General features: G+C 40.2%; 1 long non-coding RNA gene across 1 annotated transcript in view; it reads right to left on the bottom strand.

Annotated features, from left to right (window-relative positions):
* Positions 1-9,958: 9,958 nt before the first annotated feature.
* The window catches only part of LOC118211087, a 50,976-nt gene continuing 44,894 nt past the window's right edge, over positions 9,959-16,040 (bottom strand). Inside the window, exon 2 of the long non-coding RNA XR_004761956.1 lies at positions 9,959-11,092. This is a non-coding gene — a long non-coding RNA (uncharacterized LOC118211087). The remainder of the gene's footprint in view (positions 11,093-16,040) is intronic.

The raw sequence follows: 16,040 nt of genomic DNA, 5'->3' as shown, positions 1-16,040 counted from the left end.
AGCAAAATTGTGTTTTTGCAAATGTAATTGTTTCTTTTGCACTTTTATATCCAACCTTTTAAAATAATATTTCGAAATTTTAGGAAATATTTAAAAAAAAATGAATGCCTCCATGTTTACATTTTTTTTTTTTTAAAGGAGAGTCCTTTCATCTATTCCATCTCATGTCTTCCCATGCATTTTCCGTATTGAAAACTTCAAGAAGGAGCCTTTGCATTGACTACAAAACGATACAAAGCAGCGCTAGACCAGATGCCCCACAATTCACCGCGGCCCTGGCAATAATTCAGGGCAGGACTAAACAGCTGGCTGGCTGACAGCAGAGCTGCCAAGAGCTGGCAACAAGAGACTCGCAGGGAAGCAGCAGGCTGCTAACCCCTTTCACATTTTTAATTAGATCCACACACCCATGTCTTTGAGCCATCGTAAATATACAGATGACATGCAGGGCATCGTTTGTTTAGAAATATTTGCTTACAAAATAGTTTCTAAAATTTCTTATTACATTAAGCTTGCTGAATTTTGTAGAAAAAACACCACAGCTTGTAGCTGTATACCTGGAATAATTTAGAGGAAACAGCTTTTCAAATTAAGCGTTTAAAATTTTGAATTACATTAGAATACACCAGCCAGTGACAGGCAATAAACAAAAAGGGCTGAACTATATGAATGATATCAGTAATAACACTAATGTTTTTATCAATATGTTCATTTTTATTTAATATTACTTCAAAGGAATCCCCTTTTTTCCTTAGGAAGATAAGGCTTGATACTGTGGTGTTATCATAGTAAAGGAAGCAGCTTCAATACGGCCTCTTCACAGAGACTAAAGCACAGTGATGCTCATGCCAGTCACTTTCTACTTCTCTTGCTATTGTTTTCTGATTTTGAGATATAATGTAAGCTTAGGTGTTTAATACAATGGGAAACCTACAGGATCTAGTCTACCTCTTAGAATTTACTTTACAAAGACAGGGTCAGGGAGTTCAGTTTTTGTGCTTGATTATATATTCCTTTTGTTACAAAAAATATACATATATATTTTTGGGTATACCATTTATAGTGGTATATTCTTTGGCTTTTCTTTTGCTATTCTTTGGCTTAGCAAAGAATGGAATCCATGAGTTAGCATACTTTACCCATTCACTAAGCTACACTGCCTACAGATAAGCATCATTAAGCAAATGAATTAGCTCTCACTAGTTGGACATCAACTGGTATACTTTGGTACAGTATGTCTACACAAGATTGTTTTACATGACCTCTACTGTAAATGTCTCAGGTTTGCAGGACCTGCATTGCTGTGATTACACAGAAAGCAGAAACCAGCAAAATTCAATACATCACAATAGCTACCTCCACTGGTTACATCAGTCATTATCTACTGTATGTACATTTCCTATAGAATTCATAGTCTCAAAACTGATTACTGGCGTAATCTAAGCAGTTTCAACCTTCAGAGCACGAAGTGAAGCTGCATCTGAACGTTCAACCTCAAAAGTCAGAAGAGTCGCACTTGTACAGTAGCCACATGACATAGTTGGGATAAGTGGCTTTACATTGATTTGCTACATTTGAAACTGGGGAAAAAATAATGAAATCAGCTGAAGCTTTCCGTACTTTCCCAGACATTTAAAGCTACTGAAGGTTGACCTCTAAATCTGGACCTGTGAAATCTTATCTATCTCTGAGTTGTAATTTAAAAGTATGCTTGCAAACAGATCTCTGTGTGCTAGCTAGCTCAAAGGCTATTGCTAAGGGATCACGAACCAGACGAGCAGGACGGAGATGACCAGGCACGACACAAGCAGGACTCTGCCATTGAGAGAGTGTTCTCAGTGCCATTGGTAGGGGCGCCAGAGAACACAGAAGTGGCCGTTCCCATGGCGAGCCAGCGTCATGGAGAGGAGACACTGCAGCAACAATAGTGAGAGTATTCACTAGGCAGAGGGCACCATGTGCAAAGAGGATTACTGTGGCATTAACAATCAGAGACGCCTTGCCATCTGGTCAATGCTGGGAAAAGAAAGAGTAAATGAGTTTGTAAAACAAATAACCAAATAACTTTCATCCTCAGCTAGAATGGGATTAATTCATGTAGGAATATAAGTGCCGGCAATTAAAGAAATGGCTTTCTACCAGAATAAAGGGACATTTTTGTATATGTTGCACATAGAATAGCATAAACACATTAGTTGTTTCTAGCAACTACTGCCTTTACCTGCACATGCAATAAATAAATAAATAACCACTGGCTATTAAGAAAGAGATGGTTTCATTAATTAATCAATATTGAACAAAAGGTGGGTGTTCTGTCAGTTGTGGCTGTCTAAGTAAAGAAAGTGGGAAGAAAATGATTACTGAATGTGCTTCTAATTGACCAGGAGTAGCTTCCCAGTGTAAGGTCCATTACTGGAATATTGCCCTTTGTGTGCAAGATAATTATTTGCTTTTGCTCTCGCTCACTTTCTTTTTCATTCTCCTGCTCTCTCTTTCAAGTGCAACAATGGTGTCCAAACTGACAAGTCTACTGCTTGCGCAAGCCAATAGGTGAGCGAGTCAAATTCTTTAATCATATTTTGCGGTACAGCGCGAGCATGACATAAGTGCAGACCCCAGCCGCAGTGTGCATTACTAATCACAAAGCATTCAAGTGGAAAAAAAAATACACATTCAACATGGTGTAGGGTTCAGAATAAATGCTCCTAGTAATCAGGATCTACCTCCAACACAACACTGTTACACAATTACTGTCATGTGGCTCATAATTTTCCCCACAGATGAATGCCCCATAACACTAGCATGAAGCCTGCGTTCTAAATAAAACAGACCTAATTACAACCGTTCTCTGACCAAACCAGGCCTGGGAACCAAGGAAGTTCCTCCAGGCTGGGTTGTCACAGGTTCCAGTATTTTGCATTTGATATCCGCATGCAATGTTCACACCTGCCTAAACTCTCATAAACAAAAGTTATGTATTTATTTATAACGACTTGCTTTAAAATGTGTATAATGCTAATTTAAATGGCATATTCTTCTAATGTTTAGCCATATTATCAACATAAAACTGGAGGCTTTTTTAACCTACAGTAGCAAGACGATGTCCTTTATCTCTGCAGGACTAAAAATATCTGCAATGTTACTGACATTTAAAAAGACCAGATATTCAATAACATATTTATGATGCCAATGGCGTTTTCCCTCCATGAATTATTGAGCCCCCCCCCCCCCCCCCCCCCCCCCCCAGTCATCTCTAATCCCAGGGATAATTAATTACTTAGACAAGGTGCTGATATTAGGCTGCTTTGGTTGTAGTTTTTGTTTTGCTTTTAGTAGTCTACGACAAGCCAGGAAAGGAACTGAAAGGAAACTAGAGAATGGCGTTTGGATGAAGACGGGTGGGAGTGGCTGTGGAGAGTGGGGTTGAGGGCAGCCCGGTTCGGGTATATGTGGGTATGTGTGGTGATATTCTGCATTTTCCGCTCCTGACAGGCACAAATGACTCCACACCGAGAGATCCATCGTAACAAACAGCGCGGGATCAGGAGTGAAATATGGGCCATCTGTGGCCGGCCCGTACAGGAGAGCCCCGACCCACGAACGGGAGGTCAGCTGGCATGTCTGCCCAGGTTTGTCAGATTGCACTGATATCGCTGGATGGACGGTGACTCCATGCTGAGGAGCATCTGGACCTGGGGGAGGCTTAGGCCTTTTTTAATCAGGGCAATAGGGAGCATCATCAGCTCACGCATTTCCGTTCCGTTATAAACGGAGCTGGGTTTCACACCGCCTTACAGGTTTACTCTGACCTAAGTAAATTAAAACTTACATAGCTTGTAAATCGCATTTCTGTTGTCGTACAGTGCAAATATACAAAATTTTAAGAATTGTCAAAAAATGCTGGATCACTTCTGACTATTTAAGTCCAGAAGCTATATCTATAATATGTTTTTACCAATAGCAAAAGGACATTATACACACACACACACACACACAAACACCCTCTGGAGTTCTCCTTTGACCACCTTTTGTTGCCATTCAATGTGGGAGGGCCTATATGACTCACCTCATTGTCTTCACCAGATCACCAGGCCTGAAAGGACAAGGCTGCTGTAAGATTTGTAAAGAGGACTGGCAGAAAATAAGCGTAAGAAAACAAATGCTGATGTAACCTAGCCATTTTTAATGGAGGGGTTTGTTTATTTGACTGGAAAGGGATCTGTTGGCTTTTCTTGCAGCCACTCCTCTCTCTGGGATTGGTGTTGGTTCACAGGGGCTTGTCGTGGCGAGGACAGGCCTCTAAGGCCTTTGGCACCAGGCCCAGGCAACAAGGGCCACTGGAGAGATGGGGAGCTGAGAGCAGACAGAGCTCCAGGGCAGGTGTTAAAATACGGTTCCTGGCTCTTTGGTGGTTATCACTGCAAAACAAGCCGGTCTGCTACAGTCGCAGCAACATACTCGCTTGCTGCTGTGAGACAGGCTTTTGTTTGCAAGTCCTCTGTGCTTTGACTAAGAAAGTTAGTGTCCAAACTTGCTTTAACTTTTCCCCATTCTTGTATGAACATGCAAAAAGAAAATAGGCATCTACAATTGATTGGGTCTAAAAAGTATACATCTGAAGTTAGGAAAATATCAAGACCTGCTAGCCAGAACAATAATAACACAATTCTGCTCATATGCTAATATTATCCACCGATGATACTGTTTAATGATTGTCATCTGAAGGTGAATCACAATTGTTGCGTTACAGTTAGGCTACCATTGCTTTTTAATTTCCTTTTTGAAATAATAGTGTTTGTCTCAGTTTGGTTGTACTTTACTTGCATGTGTATTTTTAATTATGTCTCTGAATCAAATTTATTGCTTAGTCATTTAAATTAATTTTCAACATTCCTAGTAAATATTACACTGACAGAAAAAAAGAAAGAAAAAAGAAAAGTTTTTGGCAATATTCACAACGGTGGTTATTTCTCTCGATAGCTACAAATACTTTCTTGGTCAGGTGAACTATAGATACTGTCTAAATGTTCCCGCTGTTTCTGTCGTGCAAATTTCTTATTCTGTCCATCATGTCTCTTTCATGGTGGGATAACAGAACGAGCACACAAATCACTTCACCTGTGACCCACTCGCCGTCTCCCCTATGGCTAATACTATGTTAAATCTGTTCCGTGGTTGGCGACTTGAGCCATAACCTTCTCAATCTACAGCTCGCGCCACCCCTTTGATTCAGACACGGTCTTTATCCGTGATCCCCATTCCCCAGTTTTCCTGATCTTTCCCGCCACTAAGACACTTATGTTCCATCACTTGATCTTAAAGTCAATTTAAACCTTTTAACACTGGTCTGGCTCCTTGCTAATCGTATTTCATTAATATTAAAAGCGGAAATCTGCTGGAGGTGTCTTATCTTTGAAGCAAGATAATCATCTTAACTGCAGCCATTATGATTTTAATTATCAAACTTTGATTTTTGACTTTGTACAGTAGGTTATCTTTGGTCCCAGAACAGCCTGGGCATTTCAGGTCTGCTAGAGGGGATTATACATTTAGATCTTTAAGATGGAGGCCTCATTGGAATAAAGGCCTGCACCTTAGCGGAGGTTATTAAAGCCCTCTGATGTTTTGAAATTCAAAGTCTCTAAACTCCAACTACACACCAGTTTGATTGACTGACACCCAAAACCCAAACATGGCTGTTTTAATTATAGGTACACATTACTTTTTTTTACAATGAAAATTATACTATGTTAAACCAAACTGTGGCATTTGTGTTGATGGAGCATGCCACAACATGCCCTATCCTTAAGGTGTTTGAAGGGATCCCATTATCACAAAAAAGGTCTCATCTTTGGACATACACGGGGCTCTCCAAAAGTATTTTGGGAAAGCACTGAGATTAAATGGAGCCCTGTAATTTCCTTAATTTTCCATTAAATGCATTCCTCAGTGGATATGAAACAGCATGGTGATCCAAGGGGATCAACAAGTTATTCCGATATCTTGATATCTTGATATTTAATTGATTGCTTGGTAGTGTAGAAGCCATGAAACAAACTTATCAAAAACAGATGAATCTATATTTTAAAAGCATATCCTATTTTATGTTTCTATTTTCTCATACTAGGATGTACACAGCAATACATTGTTTTACCTTTTCATGTTATCCAGGGATATTACAGACAATTCTATTCATCCTACAATCAATGCAAAACAATCAAATAAAAAAGAGGACTTCACAGCTTTGGATGAAAGACAATAGTCTTTTGCTTTTTAAAGGTGTGTAAAATGTAATTGTTTTTGTCTCTTCTCACTGAATCAATGCAGTTTTGTGTATACAAGCTGCCAGGAGGAAATATAAACAAATAAAAAATGGAAATACAGCATATGGTCTTAGAGAAAAAGCTGATGTTTGCTTACTTTTTTGATCACAGGAAACAGTGTTCTCCAGATTTTTCCCAGGAATGCTTCCTACACACTTCAAGAGGGCATTGCGATAACTAAAAAAAAATAAAAATAAATAATAAAAAAACAGGTGTCCAGGCTTCCAGCAGCCATTGATACTGTCTATTGAAGCTGTTTACATTTTCCACTTAATCTGGTATTTAAATAAATAAATACATTTCAGTTCAAGTATCAATAATCCATACAGTGTGCATTGTTCCAGAATGTGGAAAAATACATTTTTCTAGACAAAATGAAAAAAGAAAAACTGTGCTATCAGTTGTACTAGACATAATATCTAAATTAATTTACATGACCCACATTTTGAGATGTAATAATGAGACAAAGAGGGAGTTGATTTCAAGGGTGGTTGATACAGCAACACACACAGCTTCAGTGCCAAACTCTGGTTGCCAGATTTAAATTAGATTTGCATCCCTGTCTATCACACACCAATAGAGGGATTAACCCGTCACTACACTTAGGCGGGGTCTAATGGTGAGTCTCTGATTTCTCGGTGTTCCTGACCTCTGATGTAAAACGTACGTAAGCCCCATTCCCTGCAGCTGAAGGTACTGAAAAGCTGTGGGGATTTACTTCAGTTATGTATTCATTTTGTGAGCTTTGCTACTTGCCTGATGTAAAACACAGGGACATGTTTTCCATGCACGGGCCCTGCTGCTGCAAAGCGCACGGCTTTGTTTTGTTCCCGTTATCGCTTTGAAATGGCGAGGCAGCGACAAAATAACCGTGCAAGCCGAGAGCCCCAAAGAAGCCAGGAAGGAGTCGAGCTGTGCGCCCTATTAAAAAAAGAAAAAAAGAAAGCAGGTCTCCCTGGCACTGGCTTTTAATATGAAGCGCCTATAATAACGTCTGGAAAAATTAACTTTAAATCCACTTCTTTTTATGTTTGCCCACATGCTGAACAGGCCTCTTACTTTTTTATTGCCAGCTTGTTAAGTGTCTTTTGGCAGAGGGAGTGCCTGGACTGCGGCCACACTTGAGCTCCTCTCGAACAAACTCGTCCCCGGAGACTCTGTGCCATCCCCGCAGCATGTTGGTGCCCGAGAGCCTTCGGAGGCGGGTATCACCTGCATCGGATCCAGTCCGCACTGCCACCCGGGCACACGGGCCAGCTGTCTCCGAAGTCAGGTCAAGATGAACACGTTACATGGCTCTATCTTTCCCCCGCCACCTCCCCCCCCCCCCACACTCTTAACCAGCTCTCAGTGCTTTAAGAGGGAGTGCCTTCTGAGCACACTCTTTGACATTAATTACCCACAGAAATCTTACAGCTTTTTAAATGCAGGGGAAAATCTGCCAGTCAGTTGCCTGAACACAAACAACTGATACGCAGGAAACAATATTTTGACTGTGTTTGGTTTGGTTGGAATGCTATCAGCATATTAAATTCAATACTTACTAAACAGCCCTGATTGCTTCCGGTGCAAAGATTTGTAGTTTTTTTCTTTTTTTGTGTGCATAATTCAAAAAGCAAAATATATATCCTGTGTGGTGCAAACATGCCCAGCTGTCACAATAAACCAATCCAAACCACAGCCTTCATTGTGATTAGGTTGCAAGTATTGGCAAGGGGCACCCTCCTAATAGTCATTTAGCTGATTCAAATGAGGAGATATTGGGAGAAAGTAGATATTGGAGAGCTTTCATACAGATTGCCAGCATTGGGGAAAGGCTTGCTTCCATTTCCAAAATTAGACTAAAATTACTCCAAATCATTTGGGAGTGCGGGGAGTGCAGCCCCCTTTTTTGGATGCATTTACACTGCTCACAATCGCTTTGTTGGCTGCATCAAAAAGATGCTCTTGCCAAGGATTAGTTGTATAAATTGCTTAATTGATCCATTCACTTCTTAACAAACTGTTTGATTAAAAGCAAAGCAGCATGACATCAAGGTGGATGTATTGTTAAAGTGGACTTGTATATGAAAAGTTATGCTATAATGTGCACGAAAAAGCTTTTCTTTCTTTATTGTGTGATGTAAACAAAATGGTAAAATAATAATAATAATAATAATAATAATAATAATACACTAATTTGAAATGTATACTATTTAAGATAAGGCAACCAACAACCTGTATGATGTGTATTTCATAGCAAGTCTTTTTTATTTTTATGTATTAAATTATTTAAATGTGAAATAAACACCACTGTTATAAATTCTGTCATCAATTAAGTCTCTTCGTTCTCCCCCTCTAAGACACCCCATGACTGAGTACTGTCGATATTAAGTCACTTAATCATCCTCATGAATTGTTAGCATATTAAGCTACATTAATCCTCACATAAACATTGGCTCCATAATATTATTACAGTGAAGAATGCTCCTTCTAGAAACCAAACATTATTGAATCTCACAATAATAGTAGGAGACGAAAAAAAACAACTGATTCATGCACTTTGTTCACAGTGGCAAAGAGGAATGCCAGCAATCTGCATCTGTAAACACATAAACACACTGAAATTATTAAGCCATCAGAGTCAAGTTATCTCCCCCAGCACATTACATTTAACCCAGTCCATGTTTATAATCCATGATTTTAAAAGTTTCTGCAGTTCCTTAATGACTACTGTAAAATGTGTCAGAAGAAAGGAGTACAAGGAAAATACCTTCATTTAAAAGTCTAGTTATCAATTACACAACTGCATGAAGGGAATGTTAAAATAATAACAATGCATGCCAATAGTGGAAGTGAAAAGTGTCTGTACAGAAACTATTACCCGGTACAATTAATTCTGAGAGCTCTGGGTCAATAGACAGTATGGGATTTATTAGTGGAAAATCTATCATTCTCATGTCCCTTCTTCCTAGTTTCCAAAGACCAGATGACATAGTTTCATGTTCACCTGTGACTATACGCCTCATAAATGCCCAAATGCCATGTTCCCTGACTCACAAGTGTCTCAAAGGTGACCTTACTCAATTACAATTCCCTCTTAAACTGACATAACAACTTCTGTATGCAATTACAGTATGAAAAAAGATCCTCATTTTAAATTAGCCACTTTTTTTGCGGGGGGGGGGGGGGGGGGGGGGGGGGAGGAGAGGGGATCATTGGTTCAAAAGTCATCCATTTTATTATGTGAGATAACTGCTGGGAGAACATCAATGTTTCATTCTTTAAATGGCACATGAGAAAATAAGTTGTTGAAATAATAATTGAACTTCCGAGTACTGATCAAAAACATGTACTATGTTTTGTCTGTTTGTGGTGTGGAGTCAAATCAGGTCATATTAGGAGAAAAAAAGGTCAATGCAAATTATGCCAACATCTGAATGCACAGTACGTCAAATCAATATGGGAAAACTTGCTCTGACACGTTCATGTTTTATGACACTGCCTATCTGTTCCTTTGATGTGTTTATACTTTTTTATAATACATTTGCCACCTGCTATGAAGAGGTTTTGGGTTTCAGTGATATTCTTTTAGTTTGAAACTCCTGCCTACCCTGTTGTCTAACTTTTCAGCACGTCACTCTTTTTTTCTTTTCTTTTTTTTTTTTTGCAATTGTTGCTGTTTTTAATTAGTATTTTTCCTGCTGTTCTGCATCAGTACCTGGAAGGCTTTAAAAGGAAGTTCCAGTTCCTGGTCATGGCATTGTACTCGCAGACCTCCCACCGCCAGGCTGATCACATTGGAGAAGAGGATACCCCGCTGTGATGAATTCCTGGTGACAACACTGCAGCTCTCCCTGATCTGGTTCCCATTATCCCTGCGGCCTGCCGGGCCTTCGTGGGGCAGCAATTGACTGCGAGTGCTCAGGCTTCCTTTATGCGAGGGAATCAGCAGCATTCCAGACTTTCTCCCAACCATGTCCCTTTGGGAATGCCGCAGTACGCTATCGCTAACATGTGAGTTTCAGCGCTGTATGGAAAGTTGCTCCCTTGCTCTGCTATTGATTGTTCAAGTCCAGAACATGCACTATTGATATTCCTATCAAGACGTACCGTCCCTCTGTTCTTTTAGTTTCTATCAGGAGGTTCTCAACCAATTGTCATTTTGAATATACTGTAACAAAACCTATGTGCGTAACACACTATAGTAATGACATAGCAATGAGATAATTGTGCTAAATGTGGTGCTATCCCAAAATGATCACTGAAAATGGGCAATGCGCATTCAATAAGAGAACATATTTGCAGAATAACTACATGGTTGATAAAAATATAAGAGATGTGGCAGTCATCCAGGTCGTATAACATCTAACTAAGTTCCTAGAGCAAAAAGCTTTAATGCTCCAAAGAGCCAGAACTCTTTTGGCCATTAGCGAAACCTCACGGAAATGTGTGGACATTATTAACGTGCTGACATCACCAGCTCCGGGCATCACCTGATCAGCAATCCCTCCGAAATGTTCTCCAGCAGGCATCAGAGTTCACAGCTGAGGACCTCCTGTATGGCAACTGTGTTATACATTGCGACTTGAGTTGGAATCGCTGCGGGACCAGACAGCCACCATGGTTGCTATGGTGCTTACACTTCTTTTTGTGGAAGGTCAAGGTCCAGTATTTTGAGAGCTTTGTCCCTCCGAGCTCTTATCCGTTTCTGTCAGTGTCCACTGACGACTTGCTCTGGAGCAAGTACCCAAAGCCATGCTCCATGACTGCCACCTGATACATGAGCCCTGAAACAACAACAACAACAAAAAGAATTGCTGAAACTAAAGGCTCTTAACAAATAGCCACACCACACATTGACTTTATCCTGGTCACTACTAACCAGTAGCATAATCAACAGCTGCCCTTGTTTTTGTTTGCTTTATGTACTGAGAGGCACATTATGAGTGTAGTCTCATTGTGATTTCTTTGACAGCAGATGTTATAGAGTTTATCTAAAAAATGATTTTATCACACATTTGATGGGCATGGTTATTAATGTGCACCTTTTCTTGTGGGTAAATGGTTTAGCATGGCCTAGAAAACAGCAAAAGCTCAAACCCATTCCACATATGAAGCTGAATTAATTAAATGTATAATTAGCATTTAGCCTGCAAATCTGTGGTAAAACACCAATTTGATTTTGAGTAGGCCTACCTCTGTTACTTGGAAGTACATGGAATTTATATAATTGCCAACACAGTTGTCTTAAAGCAGTTAGGTTCAGTTATGGAACTCCATTACACTCACAAATCATGCAAAATCTCCAGTGTGTATCAAAGCTTTTAACCCATTCAATTTACAGGGAGAATATAGCCAGGCCAGCTCAGATTATCTGCACACAGTCAAGACATGCAAGTGTACGTGCAGAATGCAAAATGACAATCACAATCACATCACATAAATCATGAATTTTCCTCAGAGATGCAGTGGCTGCAGTAGCTCTGAATCTATCTGTGAAGGACAAGTTATTTAAAGAGGTGTGTATGCAATTCCGTCAGAAAGGCGTGCACCGTGACAGAGCAGATGTAAACAATCAAAAACATACTTGGCTTCTGCTCAAAATTTAAACATGGATGAACAAGAACAGTTTGGAGGGTAAGGTCAGTGTGCAAAATTACTCCCCATTCTCTTATATTTTACAAATGCGTTTCTGAAAGTGCTTTCAAGTTTTGAAAGGTGGTGTTTGCTAGAGCGGGATTGGTCAGTGAGCGAGGTAGAACATTTTCTCAGTGTCAGTTTTGCCCCGGGAATAGGTGGGGTCAATCCAATAAAATAAGCTTTGTTCATGAATCATTTGGCATGGAACAAAATCAAGATGTTTGCCTGACACTGGCAAGATTTTATATTTGTCCTGCCAACAGCCAACTTCTGTAAAACTGACTCTTGAATTCCACTGTTGGTGCTTCTGGGCATTTCATATTGCCTAACTATATGAAATACTGTACATATTATTTTGATCTTTCACACGGTCTCCTGTCATGCAATTGAACATTGACAGTACATCCCTGTAGCTTATAGTGTGCACCTGGTACAAATATATAATTTAATCTGAATCAGGGTCATCAGGGTATGTGAAATATATCCTAATTCGTTTTCAAACGGGCATAAAAACAAATTATATATATATATATATATATGAAACACCATAAATAAATAAATAAATAAATAAATAAATAAATAAATAAATAAACCAGCATCTTTAGAACTGCTCAGAATGTCCCAAAAGGTTCACCGATACAGCCAGTTAAAACACATTTAACCTGATGTAGTTTACAAACAAACCCTCAAAAAATATAAATATTGACTGATGGTGTCACAGATGCTAGTACTGTTCTTTACTATTAAACTGCTGGGCTGCATTTTAAAATGGAAAATAAATAGTACTGCATTTATTTGCATCATAAACACAGAAAAAAATGTATACAGTATATGTGTAATTAGCTGTTGGTAGACACAAGTGAGTAGTATAAAAAGGTGCCATGTACCTTTAAAAACACGTACGCATATATGTACACACACACACACGCACACAGGCACACACACTTGCATTGCCACATAAACACAAACTGCACAAAGCGTAAAGAAGGAGCGTAAACTCCCATTAATATCAGCCTCATTGAAATGCTGAGACAGTTTCTTGGCTGCTGCTTCAGCATGCTTGACAGTCGTGGTCACCCCATACCAGACCTCACCTATACTCGGGGCGAAGATAAATCCTGTGTGATTGATTGGAGTAGCTTTATACTCATTCATTAGCCAAGGCCCTGTCAAACAAGCCCTGGCAGGTACCTTCATGTACGCAGACTTTTCATCCTGGTGTGGTCTGGGGCTCCAAGTCTGGAGCTTATTAATGACATTTTAGACATTAATATTGCAGGGATTAGGGATATCCTATCTCCTTTGTTCTTCTGACAAACCCAATACTCTATTAAAGAAATAGTGTATTTTTTTCCCCTCTCCCTTCCCATAAAGACAGCCCTTTTAATGCAGTTTGCGCAGTGTGAAAAGTAGCCATCATCATGTGTAATCTATTATTACTTTTTATCTCTGTCTCAACAGTAACATTTATGGCCTTTCTCATCCCCTTGTTAATGCAGCTGGAAATCCTGGAGCAGATGAGCCCCAGAGAGAGCTCCAGTCCTGTGGGAGGACCCCGGGCCCGCCGCTCCCAGGGCGGTGTGGCAGACTTATCCCGGATCAGTCCCGGATCCCTTTTACCTCTCATATTCTCATTTTTGCCCCCGCTGTCGGACAACAATTTGATTCGGTGGCATTTGGAATTCCGCAAGTCGGACCGTGTCGGAGGGAGCTGTCTGATCCCCGGCCCTCTGAGGAAGAGGAAGGCCATTTGATTGAGGAAACAACCCCCGGGTCTTGTGTTGACATTTTTCAAACTCACGGGAGTTGTAGTGAGCCCTGATCTAATGGTCTGTGTATGCAAGACGGGGCACAAGGCTTGCATCCATCCTTGGTGCTACCATGCAACTGCCTGTCTGTGAGTGAGCCCAACCTTTATTGAGAGTCACTGTTATGGTAGAGTTTTTCATTATGCATGCTTCCAGCCTTAGCACAATGCTAGCTGAACATTTAGACAAAGGCAAAAAGGCTTTATGCATAAGAAAATGATTTTTTCTTTTTTTTTTGGAAATTTAGGTTATCCTGAATTTTTTCTTTGCTTTGAAGCATAATGGGACACAAGCACTGGACAGGGGTTGAAGGCTGCACACGCACGCCTCTTGGTCATGAAGCCAATCTGCAAGTCTCTTCTGCAGAGCTCAGCAAAGCTCAGCTGACAACACAACGTCTCTCTTGAGGAAAGACAGGACTGATGTAGCTGCAAGTTCCCCCGATGGCAGCCACTTGCCAATGCTCTGTTTATTAGCAGAAACTCCTCGACTTTGCAGCCAAAGATTAGTGGCAGTTTTCCAGGTATTCTTCCTTCATCTCCATATGGAAACAGTACTCTTTATCCAAGAACCCCTTCCACCACCATCTCCCCCTTTCCAGTTTGCCATTCTCTTTATAGATTACTGGCATAGCAACTTCAAAATGACTTAAGATCCCAGTGCTCGTGGTGACACAAGCACGCCTGCTTGTAACTCGGTGTGATTTCTCAAGGCTGGGAGCATTTTCTGCTGTATGCGGCACGTGGAAATTCATTTCTTATGAAAATCACAAGGGAAAACGAGCTAAAAAAGATGCATCTCTGTGTTTGGAGAGAGGACTGCTATTGTGCGGAAGACCAGGACACAAGTCCGAGCCCCTTGAAAGAGTCAAAGAGACAACTAAAACAGCAGCTCAGCTGAAAATAGCCTTACCTCGCAATGCATTGGGAGGCCTAGAGTGACAGCACTACGTTAGGCTGAGAGGTCTTCATCAGAAGAGTGAAGGCTCTGTTCCTCCATACTATTCACTCCATAATAGCACCAACTTGCAATGCATTTTGTGTATGTGCAATATGTAGTCTAAAGGTCCTATTTATTCATTCATTCATTCTGTTTAATTAGTCTATGCATTTATTTTTCATCTAGAGTACTCACCCAACGATAAATTAAATTTTTTTTTTTTTTTTTTTACTTTTTTTTCTGGATATGTGGAAGGTTTACTTCAAATTTTATAATAAAAGTACAGCTGGGTCTTAATATTTTATTTTGAATATGCTTTTACCAATACATACATATACACATACTCTAGACAGGGTATAAATTAAATGTTATTAGTAAGCAGTAACCACGAGCTGTTGCTGTAATGGTTAAGGCTGACTGCAGTTATAATTGTAGTAAATATTTAATAAGTTATTCTAGCCTAACATATAACTGCAACATCAACTGGACAGTGTGGTCTATTCTGGCATCCTTCCACCTCCCCCCCAAGGGGTCAATGGGTTAAGGATGCTTTCTACCTGCACTGCACTGCTGCATGCTGGGAGCGCAGCCTCCTGTGTGTGGTATAACTTCAGAGCAATCTGAGCATATTAAATATGCAGCATTATAAAAAGAGGCTTTCACTGGAGCCACAAAATGTCTGAAGGCCAGCAGCAATAAATAACTCATTCACTCGAACCCCAGGCCTATTAATTACCTGGGATGTGCTCTGCCTCCACTACCTGTGTGTGAAGTTGCTAATGTCTCCCCTTTGACCAGAGCCGAATCCTCTAACGTTTCCATCGGGACGCTCTCTAATTAATCCTCTGTTACTGTTGTAATTGTGCCTTCCTGGGGGAGGGCCGGTATGCTCAGAAATATTATTTCATACTTACATTGTAAACAACAGACCGTCCCTAGGGGGTGATGGGACTGCAGTAGCCACCTGATAAGTAGTACCTGCTTAATACGACTACCTATGACTCGGAATTAGTGATGGACGACGTGCCATTTACTGCAGCGAGTCGTGGTAGTTAATCTTGCAGTCGTAGTCATTTTCAGATCAGAAGGGCCTCCTTCGTGAATACCGGCAGACATATTTTAAATTGACACACTGTAAGCAAACAAAAGAATACAAGTTTTTTTTTTTTTTAACCTTTTTTTTGTGCCATTGTGTATGCCTCGGTAAAGGGAAATAACAGGAGCAGCTGAAGTTAACAGAAAAAATGCAGCAGTTTTCCTTACATTTCTTTTGTGCCTACATAATGTAGCAGCAAGGTGACAGGGATATGTTGTTTTCTTTCAAAAAAGAAAAAAAAATCAGCTGTGG

Source organism: Anguilla anguilla, chromosome 1 (assembly GCF_013347855.1).
Source record: "Anguilla anguilla isolate fAngAng1 chromosome 1, fAngAng1.pri, whole genome shotgun sequence".
Classification (NCBI taxonomy): Eukaryota; Metazoa; Chordata; class Actinopteri; order Anguilliformes; family Anguillidae; genus Anguilla; species Anguilla anguilla.
Note: the sequence above shows the minus strand (reverse complement) of the source record. Positions and strands in the feature narration are given on the sequence as shown.